Source organism: Adiantum capillus-veneris, chromosome 8, assembly GCF_014529385.1.
Source record: "Adiantum capillus-veneris isolate H3 chromosome 8, ASM1452938v2, whole genome shotgun sequence".
Classification (NCBI taxonomy): domain Eukaryota; kingdom Viridiplantae; phylum Streptophyta; class Polypodiopsida; order Polypodiales; family Pteridaceae; genus Adiantum; species Adiantum capillus-veneris.
Window position 1 is genome coordinate 62906084 of NC_140938.1, and position 26129 is coordinate 62932212.

Genomic DNA, 26129 nt, shown 5'->3' on the forward strand with positions numbered 1-26129 from the left:
ATGACTCTATATTTTAATTCATTTGGCACTTCACTCCACGTGTTTAGTATGTAGTGTCTAAACACTTGAGAGAAAAGACCACGCATGCGCGAGATCACCTTCTTACCTTTGTCATCCAAGATGATGCCGCCGTTGATGTCGACCGAGTACGTCAAGCCCTCTCGTCTGTAATGCATGAACCTAGGTGTCTCAGCAGGGGCTCTAGCGCCGTATTGATGGGGGTACGATCGTCAGGTGTCTCCACTGGAGTCTGGGTCCCGAAGCAAGGAGTGTCGATTGGGGTGACTCCTGGAGGGGTAGCTAGTGGTGTGTAGCTAGGAATGGCCGATAGCCACACAAAACCTGGCATAGATGGCGATGTCGTGGCTGGTGTGGGGGCGGGCAAAGAAAGGAAAGTTAAGGAGCCTCATCAAACATGAGGCGATGTGGAGCCATCAACGGCGGCATCCCCATAGCAACTGCCGCTACCACCACTAGAGCGTCAATGCCTAGGCGAGTGTGAAGATCGTCTCGTCAACACCGAAGCTTCGGAGCACGCTGAATTCTCTAAAATAGAGGGAGACGTTGAAGGAGTGGAGCGAAGTGGTGGTGCTCTAGAGCGATGACAATCCTCAAAACACCTCCTCTACTGGGGTGACAAAGAAGAAAGAAACTCATCATCATCCATACCTGCATTAAACACACGAACATTTAATCTTAATATTGAAAGGAGAAGAAAACATGGACGAGTTATAATCTATACTATAGATAATAGGGAGAGGGATTCCTGTGTAGAGAGAGAGAGAGAGAGAGAGAGAGAGAGAGAGAGAGAGGACTCATAAAGGGGGAGGGATTCTTGTGTAGAGAGATTCCTGTGAAGTTCTTGTGAATTTGTCTCCTGTGTTCATTCTACGTATCTTGTAAAAGCAATGACGATTAAACACAATTTAAATTTCTCAAGTATAGCATATACCTGGGGGATTCACTCTATATACAAAACGGGATGCCACTTGCGAGCGGAAAACTTTGATAAAACCCCTATATATGACTCATATTAGGAAATAGTACCCCCCTTTCTTCACTTATATGACAATCAATGAAGAAAACTATCATACACGTGTCTTACATATTAAATTTAGGTCTCACATGATCTAACTGAGTAAAAATAGTCAAAGAGTGTGTAGCATAGTGACTGGCAATGTAATAAAGAACCACTTCTATTGATAACTAGATGTACCCTCAATGTGTCTTAATTTGACTTTCAAACTATGTGCCCGATCAGCCTGAACTCTGGCTACTCGTCCAATTTTGACCCATCCAAAGCTAGTGTAAATACACCCTTGACCTGCTCCAAATTAGCTCTTATCTATGACCGGTTTAATGCAAATTTTTCTGTTGGACCTGATAAAAAACTTTCCCTAAATTCATTCGAGTTTTTGCACACATCGCTGACCAATCATTTATACAAGTAATCAACCCAGGTCAGGTCCCCCCCCCCCCCCCCCTAAACATGATACCCCCTTCCCTTATTTTTAGGCTTGGGAGATAAATTATTGGGGACCTGCCTCTAACTTATATGATTATGTAACTTGTTTAAAAAATCCCCCTTCCCTGCACTTACGTGGTACAGTAATTTTTCCATGGTGAAGCCCTCGGGAGCATATAGAGAGGAATGGACAAAAAGCCACGTGAATATAATATATATAATAAAATGGAGCAAAATTGTTAAATACAATGTTTATGGCTTTAAGAGGTCTCTCTCTTATCCTCGCGTAGCCCAGCATAACTCCCTATGTCTATATAGAGCTCTCCGTTCAGGCAAATGTTCTCCGTTTCATTTTGTAGATCCTCTGAATGCACCCCATAGAGAGTAGCAGCTTGATGCTCGTCTGGCACCACCATAGCGCCTTTTGACTGAGCATCTTCTCCGATCTCCTCCATTGATGCCGTTGTGATTGGCACATGGTAGCCCTCATACATTTGTGCACTACGAGGGGCTACCTCTATGACGTACCACCAGTTTGATGCAGACTTTGTAGGATGAAATATCACTTGCCAAAGCCTCATAACTTACATGAGAGCTTCCAAGAAGATAACTTCTAAAATTTGATGTTACCTATTTACATACTTACTTGTTCACAATGCTTGGGTAGTACGAAAGTGTCCCCTTGGTCGGTCCATTTTTAAGTTAGATCCACCTCAAGAAAACCAGGCTCTCCTTTGCGCACAGTAGCGTTGTGACCCTCCATGTTTATCTCGAACCATTGCACGTTGAACAAGTCGACAAAAAATCCTCTATAATCGATCCTCAAAATCTCTTGTAGCATGCCGAAATAAGTGAGTTCCGCCACCACAAGATCTGCATCAGAGGACCGTCGTTGACTAGACTGTTCAAATTTTTCCATGATACCACAATCTTGAGTAAAATGCTTTTTATCGATCCCTTCCACCTTAAAATGTCAACCTTTATACCATGCTACTGTGTATGACTTATACTACAACCAACAAAGATATGAGTGGTCGTTCAAACATCTAGAAAGTCGCTAATCGTACATTGAAAACTTACCTTGGTCGCGCAACCCCGAGAATACTCCCACTCCTCCTCAGTCACTTCTTCACCGCATTGTTGTGTGCTTTTCAATTGGTTGTGCAACCATCTTAAGCTCATGAATGTTGGTAGGCTCTCGAGACCGGCCGGATAATGCATCAATGGTCGTCTTTCCCATCTCGACTTGATTCATGCCCTTTGTCGCTCTTGCTTTGTATCCTCGTATTGTGAAATTCACTTTTGCATCACTGGATTGTGAAGCATGCAAAATCGGTTGATTTTAGCCTCTAGATCTTCCGTCATCTTCTTCTCAACACCGAGATTGCACATGACAATCCCAGATATGCGCTCATCATCTATGGTTCGCCATAGCATGTCCCAGGCTTTATCAAATCCATCTAGCCACTCTCTAATGTAAACTAGGGACTCCGATACCAACTAACCTTCTGCCATGATACCCTCTAGACGTGCCTTTTGACGCACATATCCCTTGAACATTTTCATGAAACGTTCTAAAAAGAACATCCATCTGGAATGTACTGTGCCAGCTATTTCCACCTCATCAACTATGTGAACAAGAAGATGCACCTGAATGGTTAGCATGGTAGTAGGAAAGTTTTTCTCAAACATGCACACAACCTCTGCAGCGTTTAGTTTGGCAAATAGTATGGAGTCTACATTGATCTCCTTTTGTGAGATCCATTGCACCAACTTCACAAGTTTGTAGATTGTGTTACGGACATCAGGAGACAAACATCCCTCAATGGCCACCGGTAAAATAAACTGCAAAACACGTCTAGCAATGATATTAAAGTCCACACACGAATTTGTTACACAATTTCCACTATGATATATTCCACTTCAAACATACCTGACAAATTTTATGCTAGTCGTGTGACTTCAAACCGGTAAGCTTCCCTTCTTTAGCGAAACACGTTTGGAGCGAGTGCATTACTCTAGTGGGGGTCTACAGAGATCGAATGGTCTCTTTTAATTTACCTTCTTGGGCTCTTGTCAAAATACATGGTGCTTTAGGGAGTTTTATCGATCCATTGGGTGCTGTCTGTGGCCAATATTGCTCCATACGATCCACATTTATAAGGTCAACCCTGGCTCCCAAAGTATCTTTCTTGCCAATCAGATTGTCCCACAATAGATTATCCACATTCTTGAATATGTGCATTGGATCGAGCAAGTGATTGATCATTAGTCTGGGCCAATATGGTAACTCGTACCATAGAGAGAGTCTTTTGATCCCTGGGAACCAACCGTCATCACACATCTCCTTCTGCTCTAACCATGCTTGTGCAAACATCCTCGGTGGATCTCTTCCCAAAAAGCCGTCACATAACTCATGATTCTTTGGAAGATACGCTTGATGGCCTTCATAGATTTGCTTCTTCAATGAGGGCGTCCGACGTGCATTAAGTATAGGTCCACATGTGACACATGCTCTGTATCCGCTTGTTTGAAGCCCTACATGTATACACATGACAATAGATAATCTTGAGAAAAACCAAGATTTATAGTGTTTAAGTTTGAGTGTAAATCACCTAAGCATTTTGTTAGTCCGGGATAGTCATGCATGGTCCACATTAGAATGCCTCTGATCAAAGCATTCCATCGACCTGTGTGTCAGCTTATATCCACCACTTCTATGCCAATCCATAATTATTGTAGCTCTTTCAATAGTGGACGAATATACACATCCATATTCTTCACTTTATACCGCCCCGACACAATCAAGCTTAGAAACAGGTGCCCCTTCTTAGTAGTCAACCACGGGGAATGTTGTAGTTGACGATGAAAATGGTCCATACATTGTAAGATGTTGATCTCTGAAAAAATGGATTTACGCCATCCATAGCCAGTCCTATGTGCAAATTTTGAGCTTCCCTGGCAAAATCCGGCCATGTATTGTCTATATGTTTCTAGGCTGCGCAATCTATAATAGATGGATCAAACTCACCAAATTTGTGAACGTGTTGCAAAGAAACAAGTCTTGTCTGTCACACAACATGCTTGCATTGATTACAAGGACATGAGATCCTTGTTGAGAGATACCTAGGTGTTTCCGTTGGACGGCCCCACATCCTCGTCACTACTCATAATGAATGTAAAGACCTTATAAACTAGACATAAATGTAATCCTCTATTGGCATCCTCCGTCTTTTATCTCTCTCTATCTCTCTCTCTCTCTCTCCCTCTCTCTCTCTCTCTCTCTCTCTCTCTCTCTCTCTCTCCGCCCCCCTCTCTCTCTCTCTCTCTTTGTTCACACTATAAACTACCTCACATTCTTTAGTCATGTCCGATCCCTGCACACCTTGGTCTAGAGGTGCATGGAGATCTGAACCACCGGGTTATAATCTCGTCTTTATTGTTCAATGCCTATATTTGTGGGTACGAGAAATCTACACACCCACGTCTACAGGATAGTGCATGTAGTGGAAAAAACCCCTTTACCTCTTCTCTAGCTGTAGCAATTCATAGCATCTTAACATCTCTTCACAACAGATCCTTGTTCAAGGGATTACTTAGCACATTACATGTTGGCCTCCAATATGAGTATCATGCCGTTGAAAGCTTTCCAACTTAAGGTCGCATCCGTAGAGAGGAAGAGAGGGATCACCGTTGTCGTGCCGTGGCACATGCATAATGTGAAACTAAACTATCTACCTCACTCTCAATGCTTTTGCTGAGTGGGACCAAATGCTATGATGTACATAGTGTGATACATGCGAAAATAGATGCCACGGTTGCAACTTTGTATATACCTTGCCAAGACAGCGAGGACATGGACGTGGCATTGACGCGTGTTTTATCAAAATAAAATATTCATATTTTGCTTTAGAAATGTACAAATGTCAAGTGTATAATTAGGAAAATTTTGAACTCATTTTTGGGCCTTTTAAGAGTGCCACATCATCAAAGTTGTACAAAAGAAAGCAACCTGGTAGACCCCTCTAAATATTGCTTAGAACCCCATGATATCACCTATCATTGGAAAGTTCTTGAAAAATGGATTCTAAAGAGCCAAGGTCCAAAAAGTTTGGATGACTTCTATAAAATTTATGCCATTTTTTTTCAATCAGCCAGGTTTCGTTACCGTTACGGTAATCTAAAATCACCTTTTTCTAGATCTACATGAAGGCAATGTCCGATACATGCATGCTATATATCAATAGATAGCATTTGAAGAGTAGATTCTAAATATCCAACCTCCGACAAGTTTGGATCTTATTTGCAAAACAATTACCGATCCCCACTTTTTGAAAGCTATGCCACATCAACAATTCTAACAAGGCCCATTTTTTAGTCCAAACTTTTCCTAATGCGAAGTGGCACGCTCATTTTGCCTAGAAAGTTCAATGCGGACGATCTCGACCAAAAATAGCAGGTTTGATGCACGGGCATAAGAGATGCATCCAGAGTGCTTGCTAAGTGGAAAAATGAGGTTCAAGATGAAACTTAAGCCCAATGGGATTTTTTCACAATTTTAGGGATTTTTCCTAGCTCGTTTGGGCTTTTTAAGGGCAATGGTCATAAAATGGTCAAAAATTATCCAAAATTGTTCAAAAATGGCTCAAAATGCCACATCACTCACGGTTTTGTGACTATGAGGGGTGAGGGAACATTTTAGAAGAGCAATATTAGCACTATAAGCTCCTCTATGAAAGGATACAAAGCCTGCACCTAAGGTATGCTAGTGCAGTCTCGTGCTATTCCAACCCTGTATTCGAGGTTGTGAGGCCACCAATTAGGGTTTCCCCTCTTCAAATACTTACTTGGGAATAAATAATGAAGCTCTAAAGCTTCCATGAAATGGATACGATGGAGAATTGAAGTGTTTGTGTAGGGTTTTTATCAGGGCAAAAGAGCAATGCAAATGTGTAATTGGCAGTGAGGCTACACCAAATCATCACATACACAAGAGTTTTGAGTTGATCTTGGTTCTTTTTCAAAGAGAAGCTTTCATGTCTGGAGTTTTGTTCCTTTTGAGTGTGTTTTTAGCCTCAAATCTTCTCTGAATTGCTTGATTTTGCTATGAACTCTCACAGTCAGAGGCCCGACGCTTTCCTAGTTGCACTGCGTACTTCATGACACATTTTTGGTGAACCCGATGCAAAGTAGGCTAGGATGAGGGTTCAAAATCTTCATCGAAGGTATCAAAACAAAGGTTTAAATCTATGGAGCAATAAAAGCAACAGGGGGTTCGGTTTGATCCTGTCACAATGCAAATGTTTCAAGATTTTGCGATGTTTATGCAGCAACAGCAAGCTATGGAAAGGAGGGAGCTTTCCTCAACTAAAGCTCTTCAATATGTGGTGAAGAAAATGGACCAATTTAAAGGTAAAGATGTAACAAAGTATCTTTGTGGATATGTAAAGGAGATGGAGCTTCATCGAGTGCCCGAAGCAGAGATGGTGCAATGTTTTGAACTAGTTGTGGTTCCCGAGATCAGAGAGCATGTAAAGGGAATTAGAAATGAGCATGAGGCAACTTGGGAAGCATTCAAATTATCCTTGAAAGAAGATTATTTCATGGAAGACTCTGAAAGGGTGACAAAGAGGACTTTTGTAGAGTGGGTAGTTCGGCCAAAAGAGGGACTTTCGCCTACCAAACTGCTAAGGGAATTTGAACGCCGCTATGATCAACTTTCAAGGACTGAGAAGGATACCCTAAACTCAAAGAATACAGAGCTCTTTTGGAAAGGTGCAGGCAAAGAGATTCAAGAGAAGCTATAGTTACTACTTGAGGATAAGGATGCGGAACAAGGCTTAAAGACTAATTGGAATTAAGTCGAAGACGCCATTTCACTACTAACTAAGCGACAATGACGAAGAGACAAGATGATTGTCAACCCTACTCAAGTCCCAAGTGTTCCCAAGAGTCCTATAAAGCATGTTATTGTGGTTCCAAAGAGTGACAAGTCCATCCTGGATGATATTGTTAAAGGAATGCAAGAGCTAAAGTTAAAGCTTACAAGACTATAAGAGAAGGGCAAACCATCAGGTCAACCTATAGGGCAACGACCTCAAAGCAGAGAAGGCTTTGTAAACAGATGCATATGGTGTGATAGTACTGACCATGCAAGGAGGGATTGTGAAAGCTTTGAAGACGCTTTGACAAAGGAGCTTGTTTTCTTTAAAGATGGAAAGATTTGTTTAAGTGCGATAGGTAAGGTCTTGGGGACAAATTTTGGAAAGGGCAGGATGAAGGGCTACTAGCCATGCATCTCAATGGTTGAGGCAGCCACGTATGGGTTGAAGGTGGATCCTATTAAGAAAAAAGGATCAGTCTAGGAATCTAATGGTATTGGAGAGCTATGGCCATGTGCTATAGAGTCTGCTATGAAGGATAAAATGACTACAGAGGTTTTACATGAAGCTGGAGATTGCATTCGGCTTGAAACAGGTTGGAATGACCCCGCAGACTCTTTGTCAGTGGATGCATACATTGCCAAATGTCAAGCAAATGAGACAATTGTTGAAGAGAAACGTAGGCGCGAGAATGGGATGAAGGGCCTTCAAAACGGGCGACAAGGAGTGGGAGCAAAAATGACACATTGCCTCCTAGATCACCTCTCCATAGCAAATGCCTGTCCTTGAAGTGCCTATGCAAGAAGCCTCTAAAGAAAAGAAGAAGGATGCAATGAAATCCAAAGCAAAGGGTCTAGCCTACAAGCTCCAATCTGACATAGAGGCGGCAATAGATCTTAAAAAGGTTTTGGAAGAGAGGATTTTGAACAGTAAGGTGGAATTTACGTTGGGTGAGGACTTCGAATAACAAAGAGGGAGTTCCATGAAGAGATAATTGATATCATCAAGAGGAAACGTCAGTCTCTTACTGAATCTATCCATGTACAGGTTGAAGAAGAGACTTTAAATGCACAGGGAGTACAGGTCTATGGCAAGCAAGGTGATGAAACTGTTGTTGGATGCTACAAGTCTAGGGGAGGAGTAAAATAGGTTCACTTCTTGGATGATGAAGATGACTTCAAGACCACTCACAAGAGTTACTACTTGAAGAGTCATTGGGCAAGAGCAACTACTGAGACCCTGGTAAAATTGAGAGACTTAGAAGAGCCATACATTCTGTTGATAGATCATGGGTCAAAAATTAATATTATGTCAAAGAGTTTATATAAAAAGGGAAAATGGCCAATTGATATAAATCATGGATGGATGATCCGTGTAGCAAACAACTCATCAAGAGAGTTATACAGAGCTTGTCCAAATGTAAAGGTGACTATAGGAGACGTGAAAGATTACAAGAATTTCTTTGTGCAGGAGATGTTTACATACCCTCTTATCCTTGGGAAACCATATATCACTGCTACTCGCATGGAAACCAAGGTAATGGAAGATGGGTCAGCTTATTCTAGGATAAGGAGCAGGGATGGGGAGCGTGTAGTATAGTTCCTTACTGTTTGTGTGGACCATGAAAGGAACCGTGAAATTCTTAGAGAGAAACCCTTGCCAAAGACAAACAAAGAATTCAAGGACTATAGGGATACGAGGGGTTTTGGCCATGTACCATTTTAAAGTGAGATTGCAGTGGTACAAGAAGAGAAAGGTTCTCGCATGATGTATATGCAAAGGAAACATTTTCTATAGGTTTTGTAGGATTAACAAACTATGGATCTATTGCTTTTACAAAGCGTGAGGACTTAAAGCGAGGTGAAAAACAACATGTAAGTAGTGTACAAAGAGGTTTGAAGATGAATGGTTTGCTAGAAAATGATGAATGCATTACAAGAGTGTTTGATGAGTGTTTGTTTGTGGATACTATGCAAGACTTGGAGTCTTTAGTGGATTGCAATTTGCGTATGGGAAGTGAGGTTGTGAAAGTTTTTTCAATAGAAATGTATAAAGTCATTGAGGATTTAAAAAATTCTCAAGGTGTTGATGCACGAGTGAAGACCAAGTACAAGTCTGTGGCAAAAAAGTGAAACCAGTGGCATTACCTCTACCAAAATACTGTACGGATAAGATGGATCAAGTTGCTTTGCAACCTAGTCTTCGTGAGCCAAGCAAGATTGGACATAAGTTTGCACATGATACTTTGAAGGAGTTAAAGATTGGTTGCAAGGACAGTTTGACATATGTTGAAAGAGTATGCTTTGAAGAAATGCTTGCCAAACATGGAAAGGCTTTTGCATTCGAGGCGCATGAGATAGGATGTGTTGATCCATCCGTTGTCGCTCCTATGGTGATATTCACTATCCCTCATGTACCTTGGAACTTGAGGCCTATTCCTGTTCCAAAGGCCAATTTGCCAAAACTCATTGAGTTGATTAATGAAAAGATCAAGGTGGGTATTTTGGAGCCTTCTTGTGCTCCATATTCAAATAGGTGGTTCACAGTTCCGAAGAAAAATGGTTCTTTACGCTTTAATTAGGATATGCAACCTGTAAATAAGGTGACAATCAAAAATGTGGGTACAGGGCCATTTGTAGATGAATTTGCAAAAAGGGCAATATATTCTATGGAATATTTGTACTCAAGGTATGATCAGTTCCAACTAGCAATGGAAAGCAGGGACCTCACTACCATGAGGACACCCTTGGGTTTAGTAAGGATGTGCACCTTACCTCAGGGGGCAACTAATTCAGTTGCACATATGATGAATGGTATGAAAAAAGTCCTACATGACTTCATATCACAAACTACAATGCCTTCCTTGATGATGTGCCAATCAAAGGATGTGATGTAAGCGATATAGATGTGGCTCTAGACTCAAGGGGGTGCCGCAAGTATGTGGAAAACCATATCAATGATTGTGATAATATTTTGTCAAGGTTGGAAGAGGTGAACCTTACCTTGTCTGGCCAAAAGTCAGTGTTTGGCATGAGCGAAGTTCTTATTGTGGGACAGATGTGTTGGCCATATGGTAGAAGGCCTTGTCCTGCAAAGATTGATGTAATTCAGAGAATAAAAGAGAAATTTATAAATGTCACTGAGGTTCGAAGTTTCTTGGGTGCATGCGTGTTTTATATTATCTGGATTCTGCATTATGCACATGTAGCAGAGCCTTTGTATCAACTTTTGAGAAGGAACCAAAAGTTTCAATGGGAAGAAATGCATACCCATGCCATGAGAAAATTAAAAAAGTTGTTGCTTATGTCTCCAACTTTGAGGAAAGAAAACTATGAATGTGGAAGATATGTAATTGTGACAGTGGATACTAGCCCCACAGGAATTGGATGGGTGATTGGACAAGATGATGATGATGGTAATCGATATGTGGTGAGATTTGGAGCAAAAGTCCTTAGTACTCGTCAACGCAACTATCCACAGGTAAAAAGAGAGTTATGGGGAGTAGTCACAACATTCAAATGTGACAAAGAGTATTTGATTGGAGCAAATTTAATTGTGGAGACTGATTGTCTACCCCTTCTTGGAATGATCACAAGCGACTCAACTCCCGACATTGCTATGTTGAGATGGATTGCCTACATAAAGTCCTTGAATCTAGAATTTAAGCATAATGTAGGGAAAGATAATCCAGTTGCGGATATGCTTTCAAGAGCAAGGTATGAAAATGAAGAAGACATGGTTGTTGAGGGCGATGATGTAGGCACAAGGTTCTATAGTATCTCTCATGCCAAGGGTGATCATGTTTGCCTGTCAAATGCACTTGAGTCATTTACAGAGGACCATGATTGGTTGCTCATTGGACGTTATCTGAGAACTTTGACAAGGCAAGAAGGGTTGACTGATCAAGAGTTCAAAAGAATATAGAGAAAGGCCTATGGATACTTTTTGAAAGATGGGTACTTATGGAAGCATCCAAAACAAAGAAATGGCATGCTGCTGAGAGTTGTGAATGATAAGGACGCTCAAAATGAGCTTATAAAAAAGTTTCATGAGAGTCTTTATGCTGGGCATAGAGGTGTATGGGCTACCTTTACTAAAATGAAAGAGAGTTATTGGTGGAAAGGTATGTATAAAGATGTATCTCACTTTCTAGAGTCTTGTGAAACCTTTCAAATGTATTCAAATGTACGTCATCCTGATGGGTTGCACCCTACTTACCCATTAGCCATGCATTACAAGTGGTTAGTAGATTTGGTTACAATGCCATTGGGTTTATGGAAAATGAGAAGACTTAACTAATCAAGTTGAAGGTCGTGCTCTAAGAAAAAAAAGCATAGAAGGGATATGTAAGTTCCTCTTGGATGATGTAATTAGCTGTTATGGCTATGTTGGGAAAATAACAGCGGACAGGGGTGAGTTGGATGTTGAAAAAGCAAGGGATTTTTTCTCTAGATTGGACATTAAACTCGCTCTCACTACTGCATACAATCATAAAGGGAATGGTAAATCAGAACGTGGACATCCTCATATCATTAAATCTTTGGCTAAGGCGTGCAAAGGTAAAATGGGAGAGTGGCCTAGGTTATTTCCTTATTCTTTATGGGCTGATCGTACAACTCATAGCTCAGTTACTGGTTATATGCCTTTTGAGTTGATGTATGGTCAGAAACCTATAATGCCGATTGAGGATGTAATTCCCACATGGAATGTATTGCCTTGGGAAGATGGAATGACTAGGGAATACCTTCTTGCTTTGCGCATACAAAAATTAGAAAGAAGGCCTCAAGATATTGAGATTGCCGTAACATGATTAAAAGATGCAAGGTTGAAGAATAAGGACAGATTTGATAAAAGGCACAGGCTCACACCTAGAGCTATTGAGGAAGGTGATTGGGTGTTGGTGTATGACAGTAGTCTTGATAACCAACACTCAACGATAAGAAAGCTCTCAAAGAGATGGTTTGGCCCTTATGTGGTTAAGCATGTACATGGAAATGCAACTTATATCTTGCATGAGTTGGATGGTACAGAAATGAAGATTCCCATTGCAAGGAAAATAATTAAATTGTTCAGAAGAAGAGGCAATACAGATCCCTTTGATTCGCGAGAAAATCAAAACGAAGGCTATGATGGACATGTTATGGATGAATATAAAGAAAGAGATAACGATGCACTGTTTGTTGACTTGAATGAAGATTGAGCCTGCAAAAGATATCTCTGGCACATGCCGAACGATGTGCAGGTTTAAAGGGGGTGGATGTCATGCCATGGAACCCGCATAATGTGAAACTAAAATATCTACCTCACTCTCCATGCTTTTGCTGTGTGGGATCAAATGCTATGATGTATATAGTGTGATACATGCGAAAATAGATGCCACGGTTGCAGCTCTGTATATACCTTGTCGAGACAGCGAGGACCTAGACATGGCATTGATGCGTGTTTTATCAAATTAAAATATGTATATTTTGCTTTAGAAATGTACAAATGTCAAGTGTATCGAAGTGGCACGCTCGTTTTGCCTAGAAAGTTCAATGCGGACGATCTCGGCCAAAAATAGCAGGTTTCATGCATGGGCGTAAGAGATGCATTCAGAGTGCTTGCTAAGTGGAAAAATGAGGTTCAAGATGAAACTTAAGGCCAATGGGATTTTCCCACAATTTTAGGGATTTTTTCAGCTCATTTGGGCTTTTCACGGGCAAAAAATGACATTTTTGGCCCAAAAATGGTCAAAAATGACCCAAAATTGTTCAAAAATGGCTCAAAATGCCACATCACTCATAGTGCTATGACTATGAGGAGTGAGATAACATTTTAGAAGAGCAATATCAGCACTATAAGGTCCTTTGTGAAGGGATACAAAGCCTGCACCTAAGGTATGCTAGTGTAGTTCCGTGCTGTTCCACCCCTGTATTCAAGGTTGTGAGGCCACCAATTAGGGTTTCCCCTCTTCAAATACCTACTTGGGAATGAATAATGAAGTTCTGAAGCTTCCATGAAATGGCTACTATGGAGAATTGAAGTGTTTGTGTAGGGTTTTTATCAAGGCGAAAGAGCACTGCAACTGTGTAATTGGCAGTGAGGCTACACCAAATCATCACACACGCAAGAGTTTTGAGTTGATCTTGGTTCTTTTTAAAGAGAATATTTCATGGCTGGAGTTTTATTCTTTTTGAGTGTGTTTTTAGCCTCAAATCTTCTACGACTTGCTTGATTTTGCTGCGAACTCTCATAGTCAGAGGCTCGGCGCTTTCCTAGTCGCAGTGCGTACTTCTTGACACCGTTCGCCTAACTCTAATTTTTTTCCATAATCCCGAAGGTGGTTTTTAATATAAAAACTAAATCCAAAATATAATCTTAAATCTAACTTAATTGAACATATGGTGATTCTGAGCTAATCGAACATGGTTAGTGGGTGAGTTAATAGGTGTCAGATTTTGATGGGAATATACATATTGTTGTGTACCTAGTGTTTGCTCTTTGGGCAAAGCCTTCATTGACATGCCCTAAAATCTAATCTAATTTTAAATCTAAAATAAAGCTAGATCTAATATAATCTTAAACTCAACATAAACCTAAATCTAATCTAATCGTAAACCTAACCTAAAGCTAAATGTAATCTAACTTAAATCTAAATCTTGTCTTAATCTTAAATCTAAATCTAATCTAATCCTAAACTCAACATAAACCTAAATCTAATCCAATCTTGAATCCTAAACCTAAATGTAATGTAACTTAAATCTAACATAGCTAATCTTAAATCTTGCCCTAATTTTAAATCTAACGTAAACCTAAATCTAACCTAATTTTAAACTCAACATAAACCTAAATCTAACCTAAACCTAAATGTAATCTAACCTAATCTTAAATCTAATTTAAATCTTAGCCTAATCTTAAGTCTAACCTAATTTTAAATTTAGCATAGATTTTAAATATAGGTTAAATGTAATCTAACTTAATCTTAGATCTTAATCTAGCGTAATTTTAAATCTAGCCTAACCCTAAATCTTAATATAACATTTCATTTCATATTTTCTCTACTTTTTTAATCTCTCTCTCTCTCTCTCTCTTTGTTTTCTCCCCTTACCTCTCTCTTTTCTTCTTCTCCCCCTCTCTCTCTCTTTGGTTTTTTTTCACTCTCTCTTTCTCTCTCTCCCTCTTTCTCTTTCTCTTTGTTTTTTCCTCTCTCTCTCTCTCTCTCTTTCTCTCTCTTTCTCTTTGCTTTATATATATATCTCTCTCTCTCATTCTCTCTTTACTTTATCTCTGTCTCTCTCTGTCTCTCTATCTCTCTCTCTCTCTCTCTCTCTCTTTTCCTCTCTCAATGTGTGTGTGTATGCATTCTTTGTTTATGCATGTGTGTACTCTCTCTCTCTCTCTCTCTCTCTCTCTCTCTCTCTCTCTCTCAAAGACACAATATGTGAGTGTGAGAGAGAGAGAGAGAGGAAGAGAGAGAGAAGGAGGGGAAGGGAACATGAGAGAGACTCAGAGGGAAGGAGCATACCTGGCTCTCCTTCCTCTCCTTGTGTGTGTGTGTGTGTGCGCGTGGAAGAAATAGAGAGAGAGGGAGAGCGCAAGTTTACCTCTTTTGCTTGAGCGCCGAAACGCAGATCTGAGATTTAAGTTTTTGACGCTCTCAATTTATTTTTTACCCCTGTAAGCGTCGCTATGCAACAAAGAACATAGTGACGTCCATAGCGATGAAGTGGATTTTCGCTTTTGGTTGTCGCAGTACGAGCGTCGCTAATGTGAAGTACCTCTTGTAGTGTCTGTCATGGCAATTTAGATTCAAACGGTCATTGATAATCAACCCCTCTGGCAAAAGAAATGGTTTGAGCAAAGACCATCAGATGAAACTGATTACAAGAGCACTCCCAGCATCTCAGGATCGACCCAACTTACTGTCCCATCAACAGATGGCGATCCTAGGACACCTTCTACTCTTGGCAAAGCAAAAGGCCAACAGTGTTGAACTACTCGATTATCACAAATCTACTCAATAACAACCCACTGTCCAAGTAGTATATGGTTCAAACTCCCAAAGGGGTGATTAACATGATGAAGGAGATCCCGAATCTCGCATGCCAGATGCTTGTGAAGATAGCCAATATGCTCATCACTTGCATTACAGCTTTCAATGACATAGAAGCAATAGAGCATCCCTGGTGAATCTTTGTGGAGGCACAAGAGGGATTTGATGGAATATGGAGACAGAAATCCCAAGCAAGAACGTCATCATGGGATTGTATGCAAGAGTCACGTTCCTACCCTCGCATTACATGCAAACCTTCAAGGAGGCGTTTATGACCGGATTCTTTGAAGTGGACTCCTCCATTTTCAATCCTATGACAAAAGATCTGCCAACATGTCATATTGCATATCAAAGTACTTTCAGCAATAATCCTTTTAGAGAGCTAGCCACCAAAGTAGACATTGAAGCAAGAGCAGAGAATTTCAAACACCTCACTGCAACGCTTGAGAGAACACAGTAGACTACACTCAGAGATAGATTGCACGAGGACGTGCATTGAATAGGAAGGGGAAATGTTTGGTGGATACAGGCGGATGCACACCAAATCCTGTAAACACTCACTCAATTTTTTGAAAGAACCCGTGTAATTTAGCTTAGGATGATTTGTAATTGTAATGTAATTTGACATACCCTCTCAACCTCTTTGAGTTTACACCCTTGTAAGTGGCCAAATGGCCGTGGTAAAGCTCCCTTAACCTTTAAGTCAAAACCCTTAGTTTTGGACAAAATAGATATCATTAGCTTGGAGAATTTTTGAAAACGTTCACTGTGAGAGCTTCTTGCTATCACAAATTGTAATCCTCTTTTCTCCTGGACTGGTAATCAGAATTCATTTCCAAATAGCACATTGTGTTCCTTGCCTTTTGCTCTACAATCTAAGTATAACCATTTTTCTTTCTGTTGTGGTTTGCGACGCTTTGCTTGTGATCTAAATGCATTTATTTGAAGGTTAAAATGGTTTTCTTTTAATGTTTTGACCATAGATAAGTGTTTCTATACTTAAGGAGGACCTTTTCGAGTAGTTTTGTTTCAGTTTTTTGCACACTTTTTGTGATGGATCGCGCTTTATGTACCTTCCCAGATGGTGACATAACTTGGTAGGATTGTGCCCCTGGGTGTTGTGATACCTCTCCTTAAGTTTTGTTGCATTCGTTTGGATGCCGAAAAGGCGTGATGACCTAGAGCGGTGAGATTAGACGCATACTGATTTTCTAACTAGGAAGTGGTTGATTTGCTTTTGTCGTAGCATGAGTAGCCCTTTGAGTTCACTTTGGTGAGATCGACACTATTATTAAGTCTCCATGCCCCATCTAGAGTCAGTTCCTTGCATATTGACATTATGTTAGTACAAAAGAGCTATGTTGCAGATGTTCGTCGGTGATGACCCGCTAACATATGTTAAAGAGAAATGCTACCTAATGGAGCTTAAATAACTTAGGGTTAGCTTCATTGAAGACCTCCAAAATTTAGTGTTAAAAAGTCCTCTGCCTTAGGCAAGCTAGGGCTGACCTTGAGGTGGGAACCCTACCCAAGCATGAGGTGCTTGTCAGCTTGCTAACTAAAGGGCTTAACACTAGGTTGGTCCCGGGACACTTTTATGTCCTGTTAAGTGACCATTTTCCTTGAATTATGTCAAGAGTTTCAAAATGGATTTTGAGGTGCTATCTATCTAGAAAGTTGTCTCATGAGCTGAAAAAAACTTGACATTTTTTTTGGAATATCAATTCCACCTTTAACCTTGTCCTTGCACAACATTTCACAACCTAAACTGTGTGAAAAAACGGGTCCTGTTTTTGGCTTTTTTCAACTTTTTGCAACTATACCACTCTAGAATTCATGTTTGTGAGGTCTATAATGCTAGAGAACTATCTTTAGTAGTCCTCAACATGTCCTGATGCTTCTAGGGAGAAATAAATGTTAAAGTTGTAAGTTATGACCAAATTACAAAAATTGTCAAATCCTGTTTTTTAGCCAATTTTAGCTCTTCTATGATTTTTTTGGTGGCTTTCATGATATCCAAATGCAGTTTTGATTTTCTATGTCGCATATTGTAACATAAAGCTAATATTCCTTGAGTTTTGGGGCACCTAATACCCTATTTTGCATAGTAGACAACGATGGTTGATTTTTTCAATTATAGAAGAAAATGAAACATTCTAGTATATCAAGTATAGCTTTTTCAATATTCTTAGTTTCGTGTGACAACTACATGCATTTTGTAGGTAGTAACCATATCTAGTCATAAGGATCAAATTTGGCTAGATATTGAATAATTTCTATGGGATTCTACAACTCATAATGTTGAACCCAGTAGTCTTGAGTCCCCACACTCTGCTTGAGAGGGATTGAAATGAATGTGTTAGAGCCTAGTCACGAGCCTTTACAACATCTTTCTAGCCCGGCCACCCAGTTGATGAGACGCACCATCATTGGCTCCAAATCACTGGAGAAAGAGTTGCAAAAAGGACGTGCTAAAACACCAAGACCACTATCTTGTTTACTGAGAATCTCACTTCTTTTGAGGAAACGAGTGCATAGTTTGCAGTTTTATGACCCACAAACATAGCTTACGAGACAATGTGATGGCATTCTCTATCTCTAAGCTACCTACTAGTAAGCGGCTGAGAAGTAGGGTGGACAACACATGCGACCAGGTCCTTTCACTTTTACCACTCTAGGTTGTTAGATTGGGACTTTGTATTGAGGGCCCCTACAACTTAGAATTTTGTAGAGGGTTCTCCATACCCTTACATTTGGACGTTCAAAGTAGGGTGGGTTTAGATGAGCCGGTGTCATGCAGCTCTGCTCCCATGCTAAGAAAGATACCAGGAAGATGCACACCAAGCTTAATTGAAGCTTACCTGATTAATGATCAGTGTTCAGGGCTTGCTAACAAGCTCGGTTTACAATTAATGTATGCCAGATGCAGCTTTAAAGGGCCAACAGATGCCTTGATGATGCGAAAAAGGAGTATGCTTGAAGTGATTACAGATGGGAGATTATGGACTTGAACTACAATTCTTGAAGTTCTCTACCAGGTTGTCTTTATGGTTTCTCTATTGAACCTACGGTGAAGAAGTTATGTCAGTTTGAAGTTTGAGTTGATTGCAGATCTGTACCGGAATGGGCAAGTGTAGCTGAGGAATTAGAGGTGAAGAGAATGCATGGGTCTGAAGTGCTCACTTTGTGGAGCACAACGGTCTTTTTAGATTAGCAATTGGAGTTTTGGTTGCCAAGTTATTATCAATTTAAGTTTCCCCGTGGGCTAGTTTTGTGCCAGGTTGGTTGCCTTGATCGGTCTTCCATCTGGGAATTTTACAGCTTCAACAAGGTTTGTATGAATTCTATGCATCATGAGAAGTCTAAAGGAGCTTACGACTTGTCTAACAGAGTCTAGGTTGATGAGATAATAAGGCTTGAAGCCGATGTTAGTTGTCGGCACTGTTGAGCTGGATGAATTTTTGGCATTATTCAAGACACTGATATGAGCAATGAAATTTGAGACGATATTGTCATTTAAGGGTGTCAAGTGCTGATAAGTTTGTGGCAAAGAATCTCAGTGAAGATTTAACCGAATGCAAAGGGAATGCCTTCCGACGAATGCAATCACCTATACTTGCATCTTAAAGGCATGTGGCATTATCTATGATGCTGAAATGGGCAATAAGATTCACGATGACATTGTCAGTTAAGGCTAATGAAAGTGTTGGCGAGGCCTTACTTGATGTGTACACCAAAGGTAGTAGCCAAGGCCGAAGTGTTTGGCACTATGGCCACCCAAAGTAAGTTGAACAACCGCCTGAATTTGCTTGGCCGCCTAATTGAGGCAAAAGCCGGTTGCCCATAATTAAAAGGGTTATTTTGTATGAAGGGGGAGAAAAAACAAGGAGGGCAATGGCGTGAGCAGACTCCGGCAGCGTTGAGGGAGAGAGCGGAACTTGTACAGGCAATCTGGAGCATCGGGTTAGCTTGGGCATGAAGACAAAGTTGATAAGCTTGCCAGGGCACCACCTTTTGGTACCACTCACACGACATTTGTTTATGCTTGACTCGCCCGACTACCATGTCATCAAAAGGTGGTCACGCGCCACATTATTCACAGCACCGTGACTGATGGGCAGAGGCAAAAATAGAGGAGTTAGGGAAGAAAAGACAATTTTTTAAAGGCTATTGGTGGCCTACCTTTTTTAAGGATGCATCACTTTTTGCAAAAGGGTGTGATGAATGCCAACGTTGTAAGATCACACAACGAAAGGATAAGATGCCCTTACATCCTGTTAAAGAGACTCAACCATTTGAAAAATGGGGTTCAGACTTTGTAGGCCCAATTAGCTCGAGAGCTCGTTATCGTTGCCACTGACTATGTGACAAAATGGGTGGAAGCCAGGGCGACATGCAAGGATGATGCAAGGTCAATTGCCAAGTTTCTCTTTGAGAACATTATTACAAGATTTGGTTGTCCCTTTGAAATTGTGAGTGACAATGGTACTCCTTTTATAAATGGAGTGATGAAGGAGCTCACAACAAACTTCATGATAGCTCACCATAAGTCTACACCATGTTACCCACAAGAAAATGGCAAAGTTGAGAGCACTAAGAAGACCTCAATTTCTATCTTGACCAAAACAATGGAAGTTCATCGCACATATTGGGAATTAAAGGTGACATCAGCTCTATGGGCTTATTGTACTTCTTACAAAGTGGCTATTAATTGTACGCCATTCAAAATGGTATATCGCCAAGAAGAAGCTATGCCATGGGAGTTTGTAATTCCTAGTCTACGGGTAGCTTCACAAGAAGGTTGGGATGGTAACCCTTTAGTTGAGCGTTTATATATCCTTGAGAGGTTAGACAAAGAAAGGAAATTGGTTGTGCAAAATGCACTTGTGGAGAAAGATAGGAGAAAGAAATGGTTTGATCGTCATTTAAAGAACAAAGATATCAATGTTTGGTGATAAATTTATTATGTATGGAGTGTGTAACAAAAATAAAAAGTTAAAATATGCAAGAAAAGGACCATATAGAGTATGCAAAATCACCCCACAAGGTACCATTTGTGTGGAAACTCTTGATGGAGTTGAAACCATTGGATTCCTCAATGGGAGCAAATTTAAAAGATACTACGATCCTTTAAGCCAAGAGGAGCTACATGCCATTCATTAAAAAAAGGCAACCAAGGCACAAACAGAATTAAAAAAGATACAAGCTAAAGCTGAGGCTAAGAAGCGAAAAGAACATATAAGTTGCCAACGAGAGGTCAACCTTGGAGAAACATGCATTTCATATTGAAACAGAGGATGATTGGTTGGACTTTGACACACCTCTACGAAGCCCAATTGAGTTAAATAGCACCTATGTGAAAGTGCTATATAACGCCTCATTGGACACGGGTGATAAATATAATCTGTTGTCAAATGGGGTGTGGTGTCAGTTAGGAAATCCGTCTCTATCTGAGAATACTATCCAAGTCAAGGGTGTCAACAAGAAAAAAAATACGGTTTTTGGAATCTTGCAGACTTCTGTCAGTTTTATGATAATGGGGTTGTAGATCAAGACTTTTTGGTCATGCTTACTGAAAATATGGAAGGTAACATAAACTTAGGACGCACGTGGATGATAGCAACCAAATGCACTATTGATTGGGAGACAAGGAGTGTCACAACGCAAAAACCAACTCTTAGTCCTGTCAATCAAGCCATAGTCCCTGAGGTATTATCTCTTCAGGAAATAAAACCCAAAACAGTGCATGTCCACGAGGTTGAACCATATGTCCCTATAGCTCAACTCTCTAAAGCTTCAAGTTCTGTAGTTGAAACAAAAAATGAGACACACAAGACCCATCGCAATATAACTAAGAAAACATACAAGTGGGTCTCTATTATCGACCATTGTTGATGCTAAAAAATAGGATCCTGGTAAGAGACGTCCCACTCACTCCCAGAAAGGTAAGAAAATGTTGCGTTGGATTCCTAAACGACTATTAGAATCCCAAGGCTACCATCAAGGAAATGATCAAATATGGGTGCCAAAATGTAAATTGTGTTCTTACCTGCCACCTAACCCATGTGAGTCAAACCCTGTAACGATAAAGATGATTGAAGATCGTGGGAAGAGAAATGTCACAGAACACTATACACTGGATCCGGAGCTACTTTGGGTACCAAAGTGCAAAAGGCTTGTTCTGCTCATCTCAAAAATAGAAAAAAATTTGAAGCTTCTTACTCTTTATGTAGCTCATATACGTAAAAAGAAGCTTTGACACAACCTCCACCTACCATTGTACATATCCATACAAACAAGAAAGAGTTTGCACCTCCCATTGTAAGTTCACCACCTACAACAACGTTGCAAATAAAATCATGGGAGAGTACGTTACCACCCTTTCAACTGGATGAAATGCCTAGGGCGGTCAACAACTATTGGTCAAAGTCTTCAGCCATGACAGCTTGTAATAACTGGTTTATAAAGGTGATGACATCATTCCAAAAGGTATGATCTACCCAAGAAAGGGGGGAGTGTCTGACATCCATCATTAACTTGCTCTCCTCTTAACCTTTCTCCTTGACCTCTCAATATTCCAACCTTAGGGAATTTATATATATAGCTCTATACTCAAGAAAACAAAAATTAAAAAAGTAAAAGAGAAAGAGCCACCAAACAAAAAGCTGGAAACCTACAAGTTCTAGTACATGACCCAAAATCATGAAAACACATTATCCACAAGAAAACGACCTTTTGACATGACCCTTATAATATTTTCACACTAACCATTATCTATCTGTGTGTACAGATATGTCTAGTACACTAGAGTCATCCACTCCTACCTTGGGTGTGAGGTACCCTCTTTACTTTTTACAAGTGTTTCACATAATCTACCCGGTGCCTGCATGTGAATGGGATTTGATAGATACGCTAACATATGAGAGGAATTTCGAGGAATTAGAATAGTTGATACGTCTCCTGACCACGATTGATCTGTACTTAGTAGAGGACGTCTCTTTGATTGCACAATCTTACCCTCTTGACCATGATGCCTATAGACACCTAGTGATGTTCTTAGTGAAAATTTGTGTCTCTAATGATGAGGAAGAGTTACATGACTACATGGATGGCACGTATGGGCTCACATATGATGACTTTGTTTTTCTTGATGATGACGAGGATAGGGGTTTAGACCTAGGGCTAACCGCTCATCTATTCAATATCCTGTTTCCTTGACTCTGTAGGGGGTGCAAATAATTAGGTTAGGGTTTCTTATGTTGTTTGATTGTGTTCAATAAACATTGGTGCCTCTTCCCACCACTAATGTGCCTCCTAGAGGTATTCCTTGTGTTTTTTTGTGTGTACAGGAACGTGTTGCAATTGTTAAGATTTTGAACTTCATGGAATCTTTCTCTCGTTCACTCTTCGAATCGAGCATGATCATCAACACGAACAGGTGTTTTGTGTCCATTAGCATTGCCTCTTGTCTTATTTTTAGCATCAATGTTTGTCTGCTTTAAATGTGATTGGTAGCACAATATTCATTACATTTTCTTAGTTTAAACATTAGATTCTATATAAATTTATATCGTAATCCCTTGTCTAGGTTTCAGAATCAAGCAGTCTAACTAAGCTAGTTGACCAAGTTAGGAGTTAGAGATCTTCTCTTAATACCATGGGGAATGCCTTCCTAATTATCAATGGTTACTTTAGGTTCTTATTCCAATTTAGGCATCAGTGTGTGCAATGTACTAGGGCTTTATAGTGGTCTTAGTCCCTATTGACTTTTAGCTTGAGTATTATAAAGGGAGTTTACTATTTTGATGAGCCTAGGGAGGGAAACAATGTCATATGACCTCCCATAGTTCAAAATTGAAATGCAGCGAGAAAAAAAATAAAAATCAAAAGTGTCACAATGTAAAATCTTAAGCTGGAAGAGAAATATTAGCTTGATTTTGTACTTCACTCACATGTATTGCCTATGGTACTAGAGCCCTAGAGGTTCTGAGTGTGGGTGCTTTTCCTTGAAAAGCAAAATGCCCAAGGCATACAAAATAAGCACACACATCAAAATTGATCAAGGTGAAAAGTTTTGGAGGGGTCAAACAAAGGGAATAATTCAGGCGCGATGATTTCATAAGCAATTCTTTTTATCGTAGCTTAACTACAAGGTCTTCTAGGTATAGCCTCTAGTCAGCCCGCAAACATGAAAAACTTTGTTCTCATGAATAAACAACTTAATTGACCAGAGGGAATTGAGAAGCTTGTCCATGGTATTAATAGTTGACCTCTAGGGCCTCTTGCCCGTTAAATTAGCGACCTCATACTTGTTTAGTTTTTTAACTTTACAACTACTTATGCGTTTGATTATATTATAGTTTAATGTTTTACTGCCAACATATTGTTTAATATTCTATTACCAATCAATTTGTGTGCCTACAACTGCATATGCTTTTTAATTGTATATGAGAATGCAAATATTGTGCCAATTTTGGTTGATTTTGCAATGAATAAGGCTAAGGACATTCAATCTCGAATGCTCTTCCAACTCGATGAACGGGTTTCATCTTAATAGATTCCGAGGAAAGAATTTACATCAAAAAGAGGGGCATGTTAACCCTCAAGGACACCCTATTACCTTCAATGGACGCCTTATTATTTCTTTGATTGACTCATGGATTGGGCTTGTCTGTCCAATAGGTGTGTAGGTGATCACCGATGAGAGACGCACCACTTATCTTATTTTTACAGTAGTTTTGCAACGACCGGCCACTATGGGTGCCCATAAAATCTTATAGAAGGTCCATTTGACCTAAAAATCCTCATTCTCTGAGGGGTAAGCTAAGAAGTTCTCTTGCTCCATCTCTGTCTCCTTCTCCTTCGTGTGCTCATGGGTGTGTGGGTGTGCTTGAGAGAGAGAGAGAGAGAGAGAGAGAGAGAGAGAGAGAGAGAGAGAGAGAGAGAGAGAGAGAGAGAGAGAGAGAGAGAGAGAGAGAGCATTGCGGCGACAAGGTGGTTGAGCGCGGCATCGACGGTGGCTCCTTCTTCTTCGCAACACAGGATCCTTCATGACGGAAGCATTGAGCGGTGAGTGCCAAACCATTGTTTCTTTGAGCTTCCTAGGACTGTCTAGTTGTGTGCTTGTAGACTTTTGAGGCTTGCACATAGTGCACAAGCAAGTTCCCAGCCTTCGACACATGCGGAAAAGTTCACAACATAGAAGCAACAAACTAAAACTAGAGGAAAAGCCTCTCCTAAAGAGAGTATAATTTGGCCTTGTAAGATAAATGGAGAGAGGATGACAACAACCTTTAAAAGATAGTCTCTCTCTCTCTCTCTCTCTCTCTCTCTCTCTCTCTCTCTCTCTCTCTCACTTACACACAAACACACACACACAGAGGTAGTGCTACAGGCTTTGTTTAATTAAACCTTGTATCCTCCTTTCTCCCCAAAAAAACTACCCCTGATCAACTTATGGTTCCCCTGCACTCTTAGTCTCTCTTACCCTCATTCTAGTCATTTACAACTAGGGACACTGCACCATTTCTTAAAATAAAAGGTTTTTCTAACCCCCCCCCCCCCCCCCCCCCCCCCCCCCCCCCCCCCCCCCCCCCCCCCGCGGGTTGTCTAGTTTTTGGCCTCGTATAAGGTTGCCTTGGATACGCCGCGAGCATAGCAAGAACATGACCTGAATTTCTATGTTACCCAAGGATGAAGCTCAACTTGTAGGTGCATGGAAATAAGGAGATGGGTGTCAATCACCTACTTGGCCTTCTAAGAGAATCTCTACTCAAGGAAATCAAATATAAATGTCCTATGCACTTGTGAATGCAACTCAATCTACAATGCTTGTGCTATCGAAACTAGAACAAATGCACTCGAAAAGTCATGAAAATCATAGGATATACTCTTCTCATCAAGAAGCAATTACCCTATGTAATTTTACTCGATATCCTACCTAGAACCACCGGGTGCGAGAATCGCGTATGAAGAAATGCAGCAAAATGCAAGTTACCACTTTTCAGTTTGTATGATCCTAATGTGTAGTTCTACTCATCGTGAACCCGCAGGTATAGAGAAATCACCAATCGGACACACGATTTGCAAGAAAACTCACTTGGAAGCTCGTAGGAGCTCGCTTTGCGACGACACCGGAATCCTCAAAGCTTGGCATTGGATTTAAGCCCCCGTTGTTGCTAATGCATTGGTGGTGTCGCTTTTGCAATGGCTCCAGCCTCAACTCCCCTTGAATTTTTGCTATTTGATTTTCCAAGGCTTGTGTAGCCTAGATTTCTGTTCCTGTGCTGGCTCTGGCCGCTCTTGGAGTTCCTCCCAGTCTCTGTATGGTAAGCTCTTGGAGCACTAATTTATCTTTGAGCTCCATTATCTCATCAAACACGAGACGACTTGAGATCGACTAAAGATCTTATTCAATTTTCTCCTTGCCTACTTGCAGAGTTTCTATCTCTTTAGAAATCTCAACTATCTGTAGAGTGAGTTTGTCTCTCTTTGCCTTGACTTCTTATAGCGCTTTTTGTTGACCTTCTTGCTCCTTCTTAGCAGCTTCAACATTGTGCATATATCTTTGTAACTCACTTTGAAGGGTGTCGTGCTCTCTAGTTAAATCTGCTTCTCTTGTGCGGAGCATACTATTTTCTTTTGCTAGAATGAGGGTTAGTGTTTGAACCTCGTCAAGGAGTTGGTGTGCCACTCGCACATTATCTTCATTTGGTGCCACTATGCTCCTTTTTGTGGACTCTTGCAGAGT